Source organism: Leptopilina heterotoma, unplaced genomic scaffold, assembly GCF_015476425.1.
Source record: "Leptopilina heterotoma isolate Lh14 unplaced genomic scaffold, ASM1547642v1 Lhet_1, whole genome shotgun sequence".
Lineage (NCBI taxonomy): Eukaryota > Metazoa > Arthropoda > Insecta > Hymenoptera > Figitidae > Leptopilina > Leptopilina heterotoma.
In genome coordinates this window covers 1,834,758-1,851,082 of record NW_025110812.1, presented here as the reverse complement: position 1 = coordinate 1,851,082, position 16,325 = coordinate 1,834,758, and the positions used below count along the sequence as shown (strand labels likewise).

The 16,325-nt window shown below is 23.2% G+C and overlaps 1 protein-coding gene across 1 annotated transcript in view; it reads left to right on the top strand.

Moving 5' to 3' along the window:
- Positions 1-16,325, top strand: part of LOC122512531 (cell division control protein 12) — a 52,102-nt gene that overhangs the window by 1,143 nt on the left and 34,634 nt on the right. The gene's annotated exons all lie outside the window — the stretch shown is intronic.

The window sequence follows — 16,325 nt, the reverse complement described above, 5'->3', positions numbered from 1 at the left end:
ACTTAACAATTTTTTCACATTAAACTATTATTAAAATTGAAAAAAAATTGAAAAAAGTATAAAATAAGTAAAAATTATTTCGAACAGAAGAATATGATTTTTTTTATTAAATTTTATGAAAAAATTAAAATTTTATTTAATTAGTTTGTTACTATATAATGTAATAATGATTAAATTAAGTTTAATTGTTATTAAATAAAGATATTTTGTTTTTAATAATTGAATACAAAAAAAGATTTGAAATAAATTTTCCTTTGTAATTGGGCAGAGTTACATACATAAAATTGCCAATCAGCAAAAATTGTTGAATAATTATTCTTATAATATGCAGTAACTGTAAAAGTAAATAATAATTTATACTTATTAATATTTTTACATTCATTTATATGACGATTTTTTAAAAATACTCTTTTTCATTTTTACTTTTTAGTTAGCATTTTTTCATTAAATAGAAAATTTAGTAAAATTTCCTATTTATTATTTATATTTATTATTAATATATAATTATAATGTTAACTAACATTATTCATTGTTATTATCATTATTATATTATTATTATTATTTGAATTTTATTAATTTAATTATTACTATTATTATTAATTTAATTTTAATAAGTAATCTAATGACAATAATAATAATGATAATAAATAAAAGAAATATTATTATTATTATTATATTAGGTATTTATTAACATTTATTTAAAAATATTTAGAACATTAAAAAACAGTAATTAAAAATTAATAAAAAAGAAGCAAATGGAAAAAAAAATTGTGGAACAATATTTTTTAAATGGGAATTAAAAATGGTCTTTAATCTGAATACAAAAAGTGTTGTAATAACAATATGTATATATATATAAAAGTGTGTGTTCGGTTGAATCAACGATAATTTTCTCCGAGTGTGGGACTGGGCGACTAGGCCGTCGGGACCATGACCACCTTGCGACAAGGTAACCATCGCCGATGGTGACGCAAATGACTCGATACTAACGACCGTGTAAGACTCATTTTTAGCATTTTGAATTTAAAATTCCCGCGCGGCGCCGCGTTAATAGGGCGCGTCACGTGATCTTGTGATTCCCCATTTTCGCAAATAAGAGGACACGCGCGGTCTAAACGCTTTAATTATATTATTTTCAAAATGTAACAATCACAAGCGGTAGATAATATATAATAAATAATAACGATTAAATTAATAAATATAATAATAAGTCAATAATTTATTTATTTATTTGAATTGAAATAATAATATATAATAATATTATAAAAATGTCGAATAAAATTTTTATTTAAAAGAAATAAAAAGTCTAGTTAATTCTGAGACAAATATACGTTTATTTAACTCAAATAAAATATATTTGGTTTAAATAATATTTTTCTCTGGGTGTGATATTGGAGAAATAAATAAGATTATAATCAATTGATAATTAATTAATTAATTACGCTGTGCTATTATCGAAAGTAAACAATAAATTTCGCAGGGAGGTGACAAATTAATATTATTATTATTATTATTGTTTAAGATAATAATAAATAAATAATAAGTTAATAATTTAATAAAAATAATAGAAATTTATATTAAATTATTATTTTTTTTACTATTCAAAATGGTGGATCTAACATGACGGACAAATTGACAAAAAAATTTGTTTATTTTTATGTAACTTCGTATATCTAGTGGTTTTTGGGGTCCTGTATTATAAATTTGAAGTTGGACTATAAAAATGACATTTTTTTTCTAAAATTTACTACATTATTACTATTCATAAAAATAATCGACATCGAAATTATTTAAATTATTAATAAATATACAACGCTATTGCTTTTAGAATTTTAAGATCGCGGTTTTTCTTAAAAATTTAAATATAAAATGTTTTTCTAATATTTAATATAATTATTGATTAAACAATAATTTCTATCATAAATTAAGACTAGAAATATTAATCCAAATAACAAAAATAATATAAATATAATAATAATAATAATAAAAATAATAATCATGACAAAAAAAAAGAATTTTGGTTAATTTTTAAAAAATTTATGATTTTCAGTAGTAAAATTTATAATTATAGTTTAGATGGTTTTTTATGAGAAATGAGGAACGTGAAAAATGATTTCTTTAGGCTATAAGGAAGTAATATTTAAAAATTTTTTACATTTAAAGTGTGTTATAAATTTGAAACATTTTAAAAACAAATAAAAAATAAAAGAAGAAGAATAACATATAAATTTTGTCGAGCACTTTATGTCGTTTAGTTAATTGATTTTAGTGTATAACAAATCTTTTCTAAAATGAGTTGAAATTTTCTCGACAACTGCACACAGCTGCATTAAAATTAGCGTATATAGAAGACATTTATTTCCGAGTCAAAAATGAGGCCGTTGGAATACTAAAACTGTTTTAGTGTTACAATTTTTAAACTATATTTTTAATTTATTCGTTATATTTGTTTCATTATATTTAATGTTTATTTATTTATTTTTATTATTGAATTATTTTTTATTATTTTTATTATTTTTATTATTCTAATCTAAAATTATTATTCTAAAATCGTTTTTCTAGAAAAGAAAAACATAAAACTAAAGCAAAAAACTAGACTTATATAATTATATATTAGGTTATAAATAATAAATAGTTAATTTTGTTTAATTTTGTTAAATTTTGTTAAATTTTGTTTAATTTTTTTTTTTTTTTTTTTTTTTTTTATATAAGAGTTGAATTTATTGATCAATTTTGTTTAATATTAATATTAAAAATAATTTCTCTTTTTTAGAAGATGTTTTAAACAAAACTAAACATTTTCTTTATTTGATTAAAAAACAAATGTTTTTTTTCATAAGTCAAAATACTTTTTTACATTTTATTTTTTAAATTAAAATTTTTTGCAGAATTTTAGTAAAACTAATGAAAATAAAAAATGTAAACAATTTATATATGGTGAATAATAAAATTATGCAAATATTTAATTATTTCTGCTAAAATTAAATAATAATTCGTATATTTTCATTAGTTTTTGAATATTTTTCTTTTTATTATTTAAATCAGTGAAGATATTTTTATAATAATAATAATAATAATAATAATAATAATAATAATAATAATAATAAATAATAATATTATATTTAACGCGTCATGAAGAAAGGGACCAAAGAAGAAAAATTTGTTAGGTTATGTTTGTTATTTTTTTACTTTGCATAAAAGATTGTTTTTAATTTTTAAAAATGAATAATACTTTTAATTGAATATTTTAAGTGTAATAAAGACTTGAGCATAATCGGTTTGAATTCAGAGCGCACTAACTTTATGCATTTTTACCTAAATGTAACGAACATAACCTATAAGATTGTGTTTCTTAAAAAAAATAAAAGAAATAAATTCGTAGCCCATTTATATATTTAAATAAGAAAATAAAAATAAATTAATAATAAAAAATTATAAGAATAATAATATTAATAAATATTTATAATTTTTTATATTCGAATGTCAAGGAAAATTTCATGCTGAGAAAAATATTATAATATTCTTAAATGGAAACAATTTTTTGATACACAATATATATATATGTATGACAAAAGAGACTATGTCTGACTGTCAAAATTTTATGTATAGTGTAGTTTTGTTTATGCAGATGGCTTTATTTCGAAATTCGCACGCAACCAATGACCCCCAAAACGTGTCTTCGTCATTCGCTTTCACCGCGAGCGCGCTTGTCACTATATATATATATACTTAACTATAAAGTCCATGCGTGCCTCAATATTATATATTAGAGTCGAATCTTTATATTATACAAAAAGGCAAATGTGTATTTTTCTCTTCTTCTTTTTTCTTCTTCCCCCCCCCTTCCTACCCCATTCTCTTCACTTCTCTAAAATAACGCAGAAAAAAAAGTCATTCAGAAGCCATTCTCGACAGTCGTTGTGGGCACGTGGGATGATTTGATAGAACGCGCCTGCGCAGATTCGCACACAGTGCCTTGAATAGTAAATTCATCTTTTTTCTCTCTTTTTCCCAGAAATCACTTCAAAAAAAAAAAAAAAAAAAAAATCATTTACATTCTAAATTGAAACATTTTTCAAATGAAAGTTTTCTAAATAATTTTTTAATGCAGTAAATATAAGAAAAATTGTTCATAAAAATTACATTTATTTAACCCCTCCCCCAACCAAAAAAAAATGTAATCAAAAGCATTAATAATAACATATGAAAATTTAAATTAAAAATTATTTTTTTTTATTTCTTCACCTATCTTTCAAAAATCGATATTAACAATTATTATATAAAAATTGAAAAGTTTTTAATTTATTAAAAGCAAAGATAATTTTTAAGAGAAATTAATAGAAAATGAAAACTAAATTAAAATATGTGATAGGTACACTCCTATAAAATACCTATAAAAAGCAAACGAATATTATAGGTTAGGTTCGTGTTACATTTATCTTCATTAAAAGTTCAACTTTAATTACAATAAATTTGAAACCAGTTTTTATTGAATATTTTGGATATAAATGAAGACTTAAACATCAATAATTTTTAAATAGTAATTTATTCTTTTTCCGTATTTTTACTTTAAAAATTATAAACATAACCTAAAATTTTAAGTTTTTTTGATATCTATATCTTAGGAGCGCTCGTCACAAAAAATAATATAAAAGTAAAATGAAAGATGATATACATATTGTAAAATAAACTGCAGTTTAAAGTAAATAAAAAAAAGAAGTGATTATTGTGAAATAATATGTTTTTCTAAAATCGAAATTCAATGTAAAGCGAATGGATAATGCGAAAAAAAAGTCAATAAAAAACGTCACTATTGATTGTAAAAAGTTTACTATGTAGTTTACCAGCACCGTTATAGCTCCTTTATTATTGAGTTTAGTAGGTACGTATACTTTTACAGAAAGTAGTATTTTAAGTGCGCACACATCGTTTTTCCCCCCATATGTGAAGAAATGTTTAAACACTTATTTATCGTAAATTTTAATGTCTCAATCATTGATTATTATCAAGTGTAATGATCATTAACATATATTTTAAAATATAATTATTTCATTTATTTATAAACGGGACAAGTCCTTTCGTATATAATAAATAGTACTTTTGAATTTTAATTGCTGCATAGGTAACAAATATAATTATAATTATTATATAGTAATGAATAAATTACAATAACAGTAAAAAAATAATTTCAAATTTCGAATAATTTTTGCTAATTTTTTAGTAAATTTTAGTAATTTAGTAATTTAGCCAATTGCTGATCAATTACAGCTTACTGATTCTATATGTTAGCCGAATAAGTCAAAAGTGAAGCATGGAACTCTCTAAATTTGAATTAGTAGAATTTCACTAAGAAATAGTAAAATTTTACTCATTTTTAGTAGTTTTCATGGATTTAATAACAAAGTACACTTTAGGGGGTTTTTAGGGTCGCTGATTAATCATCTAAAGTCGAATTTTTCATATTTTCAAAATTCAATATGGCGAATCCAATATGGCGGACATATTTTTTAAAATTGATCATATTCTCTTGAAACTTGTTACTCGGGGGTTTTTGGGGTCGCTGATTACGAATATGAAGTCAGATTTTCAAAATTCAAAATGGCGGATCCAATATGGCGGAAATTTTTTTAAATAATGATCGATATCGCTTGAAACTTATTATTCAGGGGTTTTTGGGGTCGCTGATAACGAATATGAAGTCAGATTTTCAACATTCGATATATATATATAAAAAAATATATATATATATATAAGAATTTGCAATTAGGGATACCAAAAAATCCACAGCTACCAAAATTAATATAAATCAAAAATTATTCGAAAGGATGTGGGTCGATAAGGCCTGTTTTCGGCCCCCTTCAAATTTTTATTTAAATGCTTGAAATAAATTTTCCGCCAAAGAAAAATGATAATTATGATGATTGCAGGTTAATATAAATTCATATAAATATTTTAAAGAATTTGTCGTCTAAAATGCATAAGAAATTTTATGTTTTCAAAAACTGAATTTAATTTTTAAAATCTGACTTCATTTTCATAATCAGCAACCCCAAAAACCCCTGAGTAACAAGTTTTAACTGAATTTGAGCGATTTTAAAAAATAACTCCGCCATATTCGATCCGCCATTTTGAATTTTTAAAAAACTGACCACAGATTCGTAATCAGCAAGAAAGTAGAGAAAAAAAGTGACACTCAGGAGTGTTATACTTTCCCGCAAAGAGTAAATTAAAAAATAATTGAATTTTCTTGAAATTGAGTTATTTTCAAGTATATATTTTCGGAGTTAATTTCCAAAATACTTTATTGATAGGTATGTATATAAATTTGAATTAAAAAAAACGAACAATTAATTTATTGTTTAAATTTTTACAAGTTTTGAAACCAATTAAGATATTTACTTATTAAATATTTGCAAATAAAAAATTTAAAATGTTTACTTTAAATATTTACAAATTAAAAAAGAATGAAAAATGTTTGTTTTAAGTATTTGCTTAATGTATATATTTATACTTTAAGTATTTATTAAAAAGAATTTAAATCATTTAGTTTAATTACTTAAAAATTGAAAAAAATAAATATAATTGAAAAATAATAAATATTAAATACAATTTTTTTTTTTAAATTTCACTTAAAAAAGTATTAAATATTCAAAATCAAAGCATAATTAAAAATATTCTGACCAATATCCATTTGTCATCTGTACAACGTCCCTGAGGATAAAATTTTGCAAATATAGAGAAAAAAGAGATAGGGAAAAAAATTTGTAATAAAAGCAATAAATAACCTCGCAAGTAGTGTGAAAATGGAATTTTTAGTTTTGATTATAAATATATATATATAATATAAATATCTAGAATTATTTGAGACCTTGGACTTGCCTCGTTATTGGAAAAGGCCGCGATTTTGTTGAAGGATCGTGTGTATCGTCCAAGTGTTAGCGTTCTATGAATATGTGTTCATATATATATTGTATATTCAATTGAAGTAAGTTGCATTTGGTGGTTTAGCCATGGAAGTAACTAATCGTAGGCAGCAGGTATATAAAACGGCACTTACGGCCGACGTGGGTTACCATATCGGGCACCTTGTTGACCTCGGCTGTCTTCTCTGTCTTTTATATGCAATCTCTTTCTCTCCCCCTCTCTCTCTCTCTCTCTTACTCTTTCTATTTGTCTCTCTCACTCAATCTCTCATCAAAGGAGAGCAGGCGCCTCACTTCTCCTTTCCTTCTATCACCTTCCATCTCCCACTCTCTTTCTCTCTTCGCTGTTGCCCTTCTCGCTCCCCCGCCACCCACCAATCACCCCACCCATTTTTTCGTCATCACTGTCATCAAAGTTAAACCATCGATTACAAGAAAACTATCTCATAATCGAGAAAAGTTTCTTGTCCATGCTTACTATACTTATAATGGATTTTTACGTACAAACATTCATATATGCATGTACTACATGTGAACTTTATGTATGTGAAAATATATCACATATGCGAAATTTTATGTGTACATGTGAACTTTATATGTGTAAGTTTATATGTACATGTGAACTTTATGTGTGTAAGTTTATATGTACATGTGAACTTTATGTGTGTAAGTTTATGTGTACATGTGAACTTTATATTTGTAAGTTTATTTGTACATGTGAACTTTATATTTGTAAGTTTATTTGTACATGTGAACTTTATATGTGTAAGTTGATATGTACATGTGAACTTTATATGTATAAGTATATATGTACATGTGAACTTTATGTATTTGAAAATATATATCACATATATGCGAAATTTTATGTGTACATGTGAACTTCATATGTGTGAGTTTATATGTACATGTGAACTTTATGTAGTGTAAGTTTATATGTACATGCGGACTTTATATGTGTAAGTTTATGTGTACATGTGAACTTTATATGTGAAAGTTTATACATATAAACTTTACATGTGAACTTCATATGTGAACGTTTATATGCACTTGTAAACTTTGTATATGTGAAAATATTTCACAAATGTGAAATTTTATATGTAAATGTGAACTTTATATGTTTAAAGTCAATATATATATACATGTGAACTTTATATGTGAAAACAATTCACATATGTGAACTTTATGTGTGAATACATTTCACATATGTGTAAGTTTATATGTATATGTGAAATTTGATATTTACATATATGTTCTTTATATATATATGTGAAAATATTTCACAGGTGTGAAATTTTATACGTACATGTGAAGCTTATATGTGAAAACGAATTCAAATAATAATGTAAAAGGCAAAAAAAATTATTTCCATTAAGTTACACCAATAAACTTTGTCGAGTTTTATTTATGGTCCGTACGTGACAAAAATGAAACAATACAATGAAACTTAGGAAAAGTAAGGAAAATATTGAAATATAAAAAAAAATAATTGTAAAAGAAATTTACAAACTTTTTTTGAAATACGTGAGATAAAATAAATGAGGGAATTCTTTTTCAATCAGTTAAAGGAAATTCGAGAAATGCGTATATTTTTCTTAATATTGGCGATTTTTTTTTATCTTATCTATATTAAATTTGTCTGATTCCGGTATTTTAACATGGTCCAAAATTGGGCCTGAATTGATAAAATTAAAAAAATAACTAAAACGGTTGTTTTTTTCAGGGAAATTATAAGAAAATTGAGACTTTTTTTTAACTTATTTTGAAAAATTGCTAATTTTTCGACTTTTTTCCTAATGTTACAACAAAATACCACATTTTTTTAGTAAAAAATGCAACTTATTTCGATTTAAATATGGAAAAAAATATATTTTCTAAATTTTTATTTAAAATTTATCAAAAAATTTATTAGTATTTTTAAATTATACAAAAATTCTTTAGTTATTTTCAAAAAATTACATTAAAATATTTTTAAAGACTTATTCTTAAAATTGAACAAATTTCAATTTGTTTGGAAATTTTTCAATTGTATCTAATTAAAAAACTATCAAAAAAAAAAAATCTTTCAAAAATTGTTTAAAAAATTATTTGTAAGAATTTACTTTTTATAATTTTTTGAAAATATTATCCCTTAATAACTTATAAGAAAAAAACATGGACCAGTTACAATTTATTAAAAAAATGATTTTTTGTATTTAAATATTGCGGATTCTATAGAAGAACTTTAGGAAAATTATTTAAAATAATTGATTTAGAGATCAAGTTTAATTGAAAATTATAGAAAATAATTTAATTCAGGAAGGGTTATAATATTGTAAATTTTAGAAATTATTAAAATTCATAAATTTTACTCATTTTCGGCATTTTCGGTAAACTCTCATATTTTCCGGTAACAAGAATTTTGTCAGGGAAAATAATTTAACTGTCAGTAAATTGTCAGGGAAAGATTAAAAATGCAATTCGCCTAATGCGAATTGCATTTTTAATCTTTCTGAGCTAATTGCAGGGGTAATATTGTCAATAAAGATGAGGTCCACTTTTGGAATATTTGACCAATTGAGAAATCGGTGCAATAATTGATTAGCAATTGGCTCCAATGACTTAAATAATTGATCTGTTTTCTGTGCCAGTATCCGAACAGCATTCAATCCACAATCAATTATATTTATAAACAATAATTATTTTGGCAAATAAAAAATACGATTCTCTTTGTGGATGATGGTAATAGGAAAGAAAATGTTCTCTAAGTATAAGCATAAAATTTTGCCAAAATGATTTGTAAATTCTAAAAATAATATTGATATTATCAACGCGTGCGTACAATATAAAAGCGGCGCACAATATTATACGAATGAAAGAATCCATTGTGTTAAGAATTTGTTTGGACTTACAATCGCATATATAGTGAAATTGTCTTTCACATATGGGAAGTATGAATGGAGAATTGTGGGTTTTAGAGATGCAGGAGCGTATAAAATAAACAGTCAAGATGGTGTATATATGGGGGTCCTTAATATCTGACATTCTATTTTTAAACGTGACTCGAGATTATGTGCGTGCGCGCTGTGACGCAATCTTATGGTCTTTCTCCTTATCCATACTTCCCCCTTTCCCTTCTTCTAAGTACATCTGAATCCCCCCTCGTCTGTCTTTTTCTCTTTCTCAATTACTTAATTTCTTCCTTTTTTTTCTATTTATTTAGTTTTGCAAAAAAAATTATTCAATTAGGGAAAAATTAATTCTTTTTTTCTTCCTCTAGCTCTCTTTTTCTTTTTTTTTACTATACTATTATATCTATTTTAGTTTCTTATGTATTTTTTAAAGAATTTTGTTTCATGCAATGTTTTCGACCTTTTTTCTTCATCTTTCACTATTTTTTTTCTTTTTTGACTTTTTTTTATTTCCTTCATTTTTCAACATCACTCGACTCCGCATTTATTTTGTATTTTTATAATATCTTTTTTATTTTACTATAGTTAGAGAAATACATTATTTACTTGAATTTGTTACGTATGCGTAATTTTCTTTATTTTGGAATTTATATTTAATATAAGATTTTCAATTAAAATAAATAAGGATTTTTATAAAGACTAAGTTGTTGTCGCAGATGTTAAAAATTCAAAATGGCGGATTTTGTATAATATAATTATCTATATACAAATTATTTATTTTTTATTTTTATTATCCGCCATATTGGATCCGCCATTTTAAATTTTGCAATTTCGACTTCATATTCGTAATCAGCGACCCCAAAAACCCCCGAGTGACAAGTTTCATATAAATCTTATTAATTTTTAATTTTTTCGTCCGCCATATTGGATCCGCCATTTTGAATTTTGCAATTTTGACTTCATATTCGTAATCAGCGACCCAAAAAACCCCCGAGTGACAAGTTTCATATAAATCCCATTATTTTTTATTTTTTCGTCCGCCATATTGGATCCGCCATTTTGAATTTTGCAATTTTGACTTCAGATTCGTAATTAGCGACCCCAAAAACCATTATATACCAAGTGTGGTTGAAATCGAATCGGTGAAAATAATTCGGGCTTTAAAGGGTTAACATTAGTCTATAATGTTAGTTTAACGTTAGTAGCATTAGCTAACGTTAGCTAACGTTAACTTTTCCACCTGGGTTACTAAAGAAACATTTTAAAGCAAAAAAGGAATCGATTTTTCTTTTTAAATCTTAACTAGAAACAAGTACCCCTAGTAGAAAATCATTATATTCTCGCATGTAAAATATTATATATTATTATATTTTAAAAAGGAAAGTGAATATTTATAATAAAGTAGCATTCGGTGCATATATATATAAGTATACAATATATGATAAGCATTTATATATATAAGCATGAGAGAAACAAAAAATTGAAAGCCACAATATTTTCGAAATATTATGTATATAAATAATATATATGAAATGTATCTGATGTATTTAAATGTATTCCGTTTAAGGAGAAAGACATTCTTTGTCATGCTCTTGATCTATCTTAATGCATTGAAATTTTCATTTCTTTAGTTTTATGTATATATATATATATATATATATATATATATATATATATATATATATATATATATATATATATATGTATTATAGTACATTATTGGCGAATGGGACTCTCATTCAATCCCACACCCAGTTTCTCGTACGTATATAGTAGATATTTTACTTGAATCGGTCCAGTTATTCAATTGTATATATATACATTTCTAGTGTACATACAGTACTTGAGTGTATGTATTTCCCTCTAAGCGGTAATTTCCCCGGTTCGGTCTTAGTCATTCGATTCATACTTTTTTTTTATTTTTTTTTTTATTACGTTTTACATTTTATTATTATTAATATTATAACTATTACTATACTATTAGTATAATATTAATATGAATAATAATAATAATAATAATAATAATAATAATAATAATAATAATAATAATAATAATAATAATAATAATAATTTAGTAAACCTAATAATAATAACAACCCTGACCTGTATTAGATCAGTATAACAACCCTAACCCTGTACATTAACTATTACTATACTGTTTCTCTTACTATTATAATAGTTATTATAAATATTAGAATTAACTATAATAATTTGAATGTTTTTTCATTCATTCACTTTTTCTGTCCCTCACACTCTGAAGTTGCCTTTTGTTTATACTTTTGTTTTTTGTTATCTTTAGATAGATTGTATATTATATTACATATATATTATTATGTTATAATTACTTTTATTTTATAATTAATTCAAAATTGTATACACTGAGAAAACTGGAGTATTGGACTAAACATCTGGAGGGACAAATCGTTGATATTTGAGAGTTAGCTATTGGATAACAATCTAAATGTTCAAATACACCATTGACAGATATTCGTGCCATTTCTCTTGGAGCGAAAATGAGTTTATAACAGAGGGACAAATTAACCATCTTGAGAAATCCCTTCCTTATCCGGCGCGAAATGAATAAATATGGCAACCTAACCCCTAAATTAAATACATAAAATGTCAGAAAAATAATTTCGCGCGCATCAGATCGTACACATTTTCTGCGCAACTTTTAACCCTCAGATATAATGGGAGAGAATATACAAGTAGATTTCCATTATCAATTCAAAATTTATTTTAGAAGGACTATTTAACTCTCTTCATAAGCAAAGGAAGCATACACTTTTTGAACCTCTAAATTTGACTCTCCAGTTTTCTCAGTGTAGTGACAAATAGAAATCATCAGAATTTTTTTCACTTCTTTTCATTAAAAGACTAAAATTTTGTTAATTATTAATGTTTTGTCAAATTCAAATTATGCAGATTTTTGTTCTTTACTTATTCTAAACAAAATTAGAAAATTAGTTATGAAGAAATAGAAAATTTATTTATTTTACATTATTGTTTGTTTATGAATCACAATTTTTTTAACAAAGTTATTATTTTGTTTTTTGAAAAAGAAGAAAAATATTTGCACAATTCCTATTTTTTTTTAATCTTATTTTTTGAACAGAATTTTTCACATTCAAAAATTTTAAATTTAAACCTTTTTTAAATTAAACAACTTATAAAATAAAACTTATAAAAGTATTTGTTATAAAACATGAAGATATCGATTGCTCCGAGTCGAAGACTCGGAGTGATCGATTTCTTCATGTTTTCTAATTAATTAAACATGACCGAGAGATAAAAATCATTATTTTATATTTATAAGAATATTGTTACTGTAATACTTCATCAAAAATTATTTTCATCATTTTAATTCAACTATTATTTTCTATAGATTTTTAAATTATTTTTTATAAAAATAATAATATTGAATTCGCCTTAAAAAAATTTTATTATTTATGAAAATAATGAAATTATTATTATTCGTGTGAAATTTTTATTATTTATAAAAATCATTAAATGTTTGCGTACAATTTTATTAAAAATTTTTTTAAATAATTGAATTCTTTTTGGGAATTTTTATTAAAATATAGTAGATATTGAAAATCATTGAAAATTAGAAAAATGCATTTTATAAATTTTATTTTTGAAAATAATTGAAATTAGGGCAAGAATTTTTTTGACATTTATGAAAATAATTGAACTTTGAAAAAGAATTTTGTTATTTATATGGAAGATAATTGGGATTTTTACGAGAATTTTTTTTTTAAATTTTGAACATAGTTGAATTTTATAAGAAGAATTTTATTTCTTTGAAATAATTGAATTTCTGCAATTATTTATGTAATTTCTTCAAAATTGAATTTCTTTTTAGTGTTTTCAACAAACATTTAAATTAGAAAATTTTTAAATTCTAATTATTTTTAAAATAATTGATAATTTAAAAAAGATAGGAAGAAGTTAGCCGCGCGCTTTAGCGCGCAAATTGTTGCTAGTTATTATTATTACTACAATTTTTACAAGGTCAATATCACAACAGAATGTCCAATTGATCCCTTTAGGAAATATTTCGTTACAAAAAAAGTTTGTAAGAATTTTACAACCTTTATAACTATATGATAATATATGTAATTATGTATATACATATAATATATATACACGAATATAAAACGTGAAGTAATAGTTTTAAAAGCATAATTTGATTGAAAAAGTTCAATAGAGAGATTATATCAAAATTTTTTCAAGATCTGTGATTGGATTAGGGAATTGATAAGAACTTGGTAAATGTTTAAAGTATAGAAGTTAAAAACGTTGTTGTACCTTTATATTGCGCGCATATATATAAATGTGGCGTCAACTTAAAGAAAAGAGCATGTCGTGCATGCAAGTAATTATATTTGACATTATTCGATTTTTTTTCTCTATACTTCTCTTCAAATGGTATTATTAAATTGATTATATCGTTAAAACTCGAATTTATACAATATATGCTGGATCATTATATTTTCACACGTGTTCTTATGTCCGTAAACTTGGAATATTTTTTTTGTTTTCGAAAAGTGGAAAATCTGCTAATCTAGATTATTATTATTATTATTATTATTAGGAAATAATAATAAATAATAATAATCTAGATTAGCAAACTAAAATTCAAAATTCAAAATGGCGGAAACAATATGGCGGACGAGTTTCTAAGAAATGTTCTAGATTTGACTAAAATTTGTTAAACAGGGGTTTTAGGGTTAATGAGTCTGTAACAAATTATAAGAAATTAATTTATATTTTTTTTATTTTAATATCACAATATGAAGTAATTGAAAGGCTTTTGTAAGGCCTTTTAAGTTTAAAAACCTTAAAAAAAATTTAATTTCAAAACATATTTGAAATTTTCAAGGTACATAATTTAATAAAAAAAAATGTTCATTTCTTTATGCCTTGTTATATATATTGAAATACAATAATATTTTATTGTACTGCAATAAACTAATGTACATACTTTCAGAACTATTTTCCATCGTGTCCCATAAAATTCGGTGCACTTCAAAACAAAATATTACTGTTTAATAGATCTACACTTTCACACTTATATATATATACAATTAGGCAGCGCAACAGTCGCTGCGAAGGTCGACTTTCAACTGATTCTATAACTTTTAATGGATCCTAGATCCTTAATGTTATTTTTTTAAATATTAATTTAATATTTTTATTTTCTTCAGAATTCTATAAAATCCTATGTAAAATCCTATAAAGTATCCAACATATAAAATATATATGTAAGGAAACCCTAAAGGAATTTTTCAATAGGTTATAATTTTAGGCAATAAATTGTTTAATTAAAAAATGTTATATCATTTTTAGAATAAACAATTTATTTAACAACTATATAGTGGTTTTTTTATTAATGGGTGACAGGTTATCTTAAGATATTTTAATAAATTTAAATTTTATTTTAATAAATAACAATAAATTAAAATAATTAAAAATCACAGACTTCGCAATCGATAATTAATTTTAAAAAAATGTAGCAAAAAGTAGTTTTCAAACTAAAAGAAGGTAGTAAAAAAGTAGCTATCAAAAAATTAAACTTGACGACCGGAAAAACTCGATTTCGAATCTTCACAAAAATGACAAAAATTCCATTCTATATTTTATTTTCCTGACTTTTTCCTAATTTTCATAAAAAATATTTACTTAAGTAAATTATTCTGCTAATAAATTTAATTCGAATTTTATTATTTATGAAAGAATTTAAATATTTATGAATATAATTCAATTCTTGCAAATTCTTGCTAATTCTTGCAAATTCTAATTTAAATAATTGAATTCCTAAGAAATTTTTATTATTCATGAAAAGAATTGAATTCTTACGTAGATTTTTAGAAAAAATTTTTTACATAATTGAATTCTGTTTGGAAATTTTATGAAAATAGTAAATATTGAAAATCATTGAATTGCAAAAAGTTTTTGAAAATAATTAAATTTTACAAAGAATTCTATTAAAATTTTTGACAATAATTCAATGTATGTGATGTATTTTATTAATCTTTTTTGAAAATAATTAAATTTCTAAAAAGCATTTTATTATTTATAACAATAATTGAATTTTTGCGAACGATTTTCTGGGAATTTTTTAAAATAATTGAATTTCCAAGAAGAAATTTATTACTTTAAAAAAAAAATTACTTTATTACTTTTAAAAATAATTGAATTCTTGTGATGAATATTGTTATTTATAAAAATAATTGAATTTTCGGGAATCATTTTGTTATTTATCTTTAATAATTGAATTATTTCGAAGAATTATTTATGAAAATAATTGAATTCTTGGGAATAATTTTGTTATTTTTGAAAATAATTGAATTCTTCGAATGAATGTTATTAAAATCTAAAAGAATAATTGAATTTTTTCAAAAAAAAGTTGAATTAAAATTGTATTTAAAATAATTAATTTCTTTCCCACAATTTTATTAAAATATTTAGAAATAATTGAATTCCTGTGAAAAATTCTAATATTTTTGTA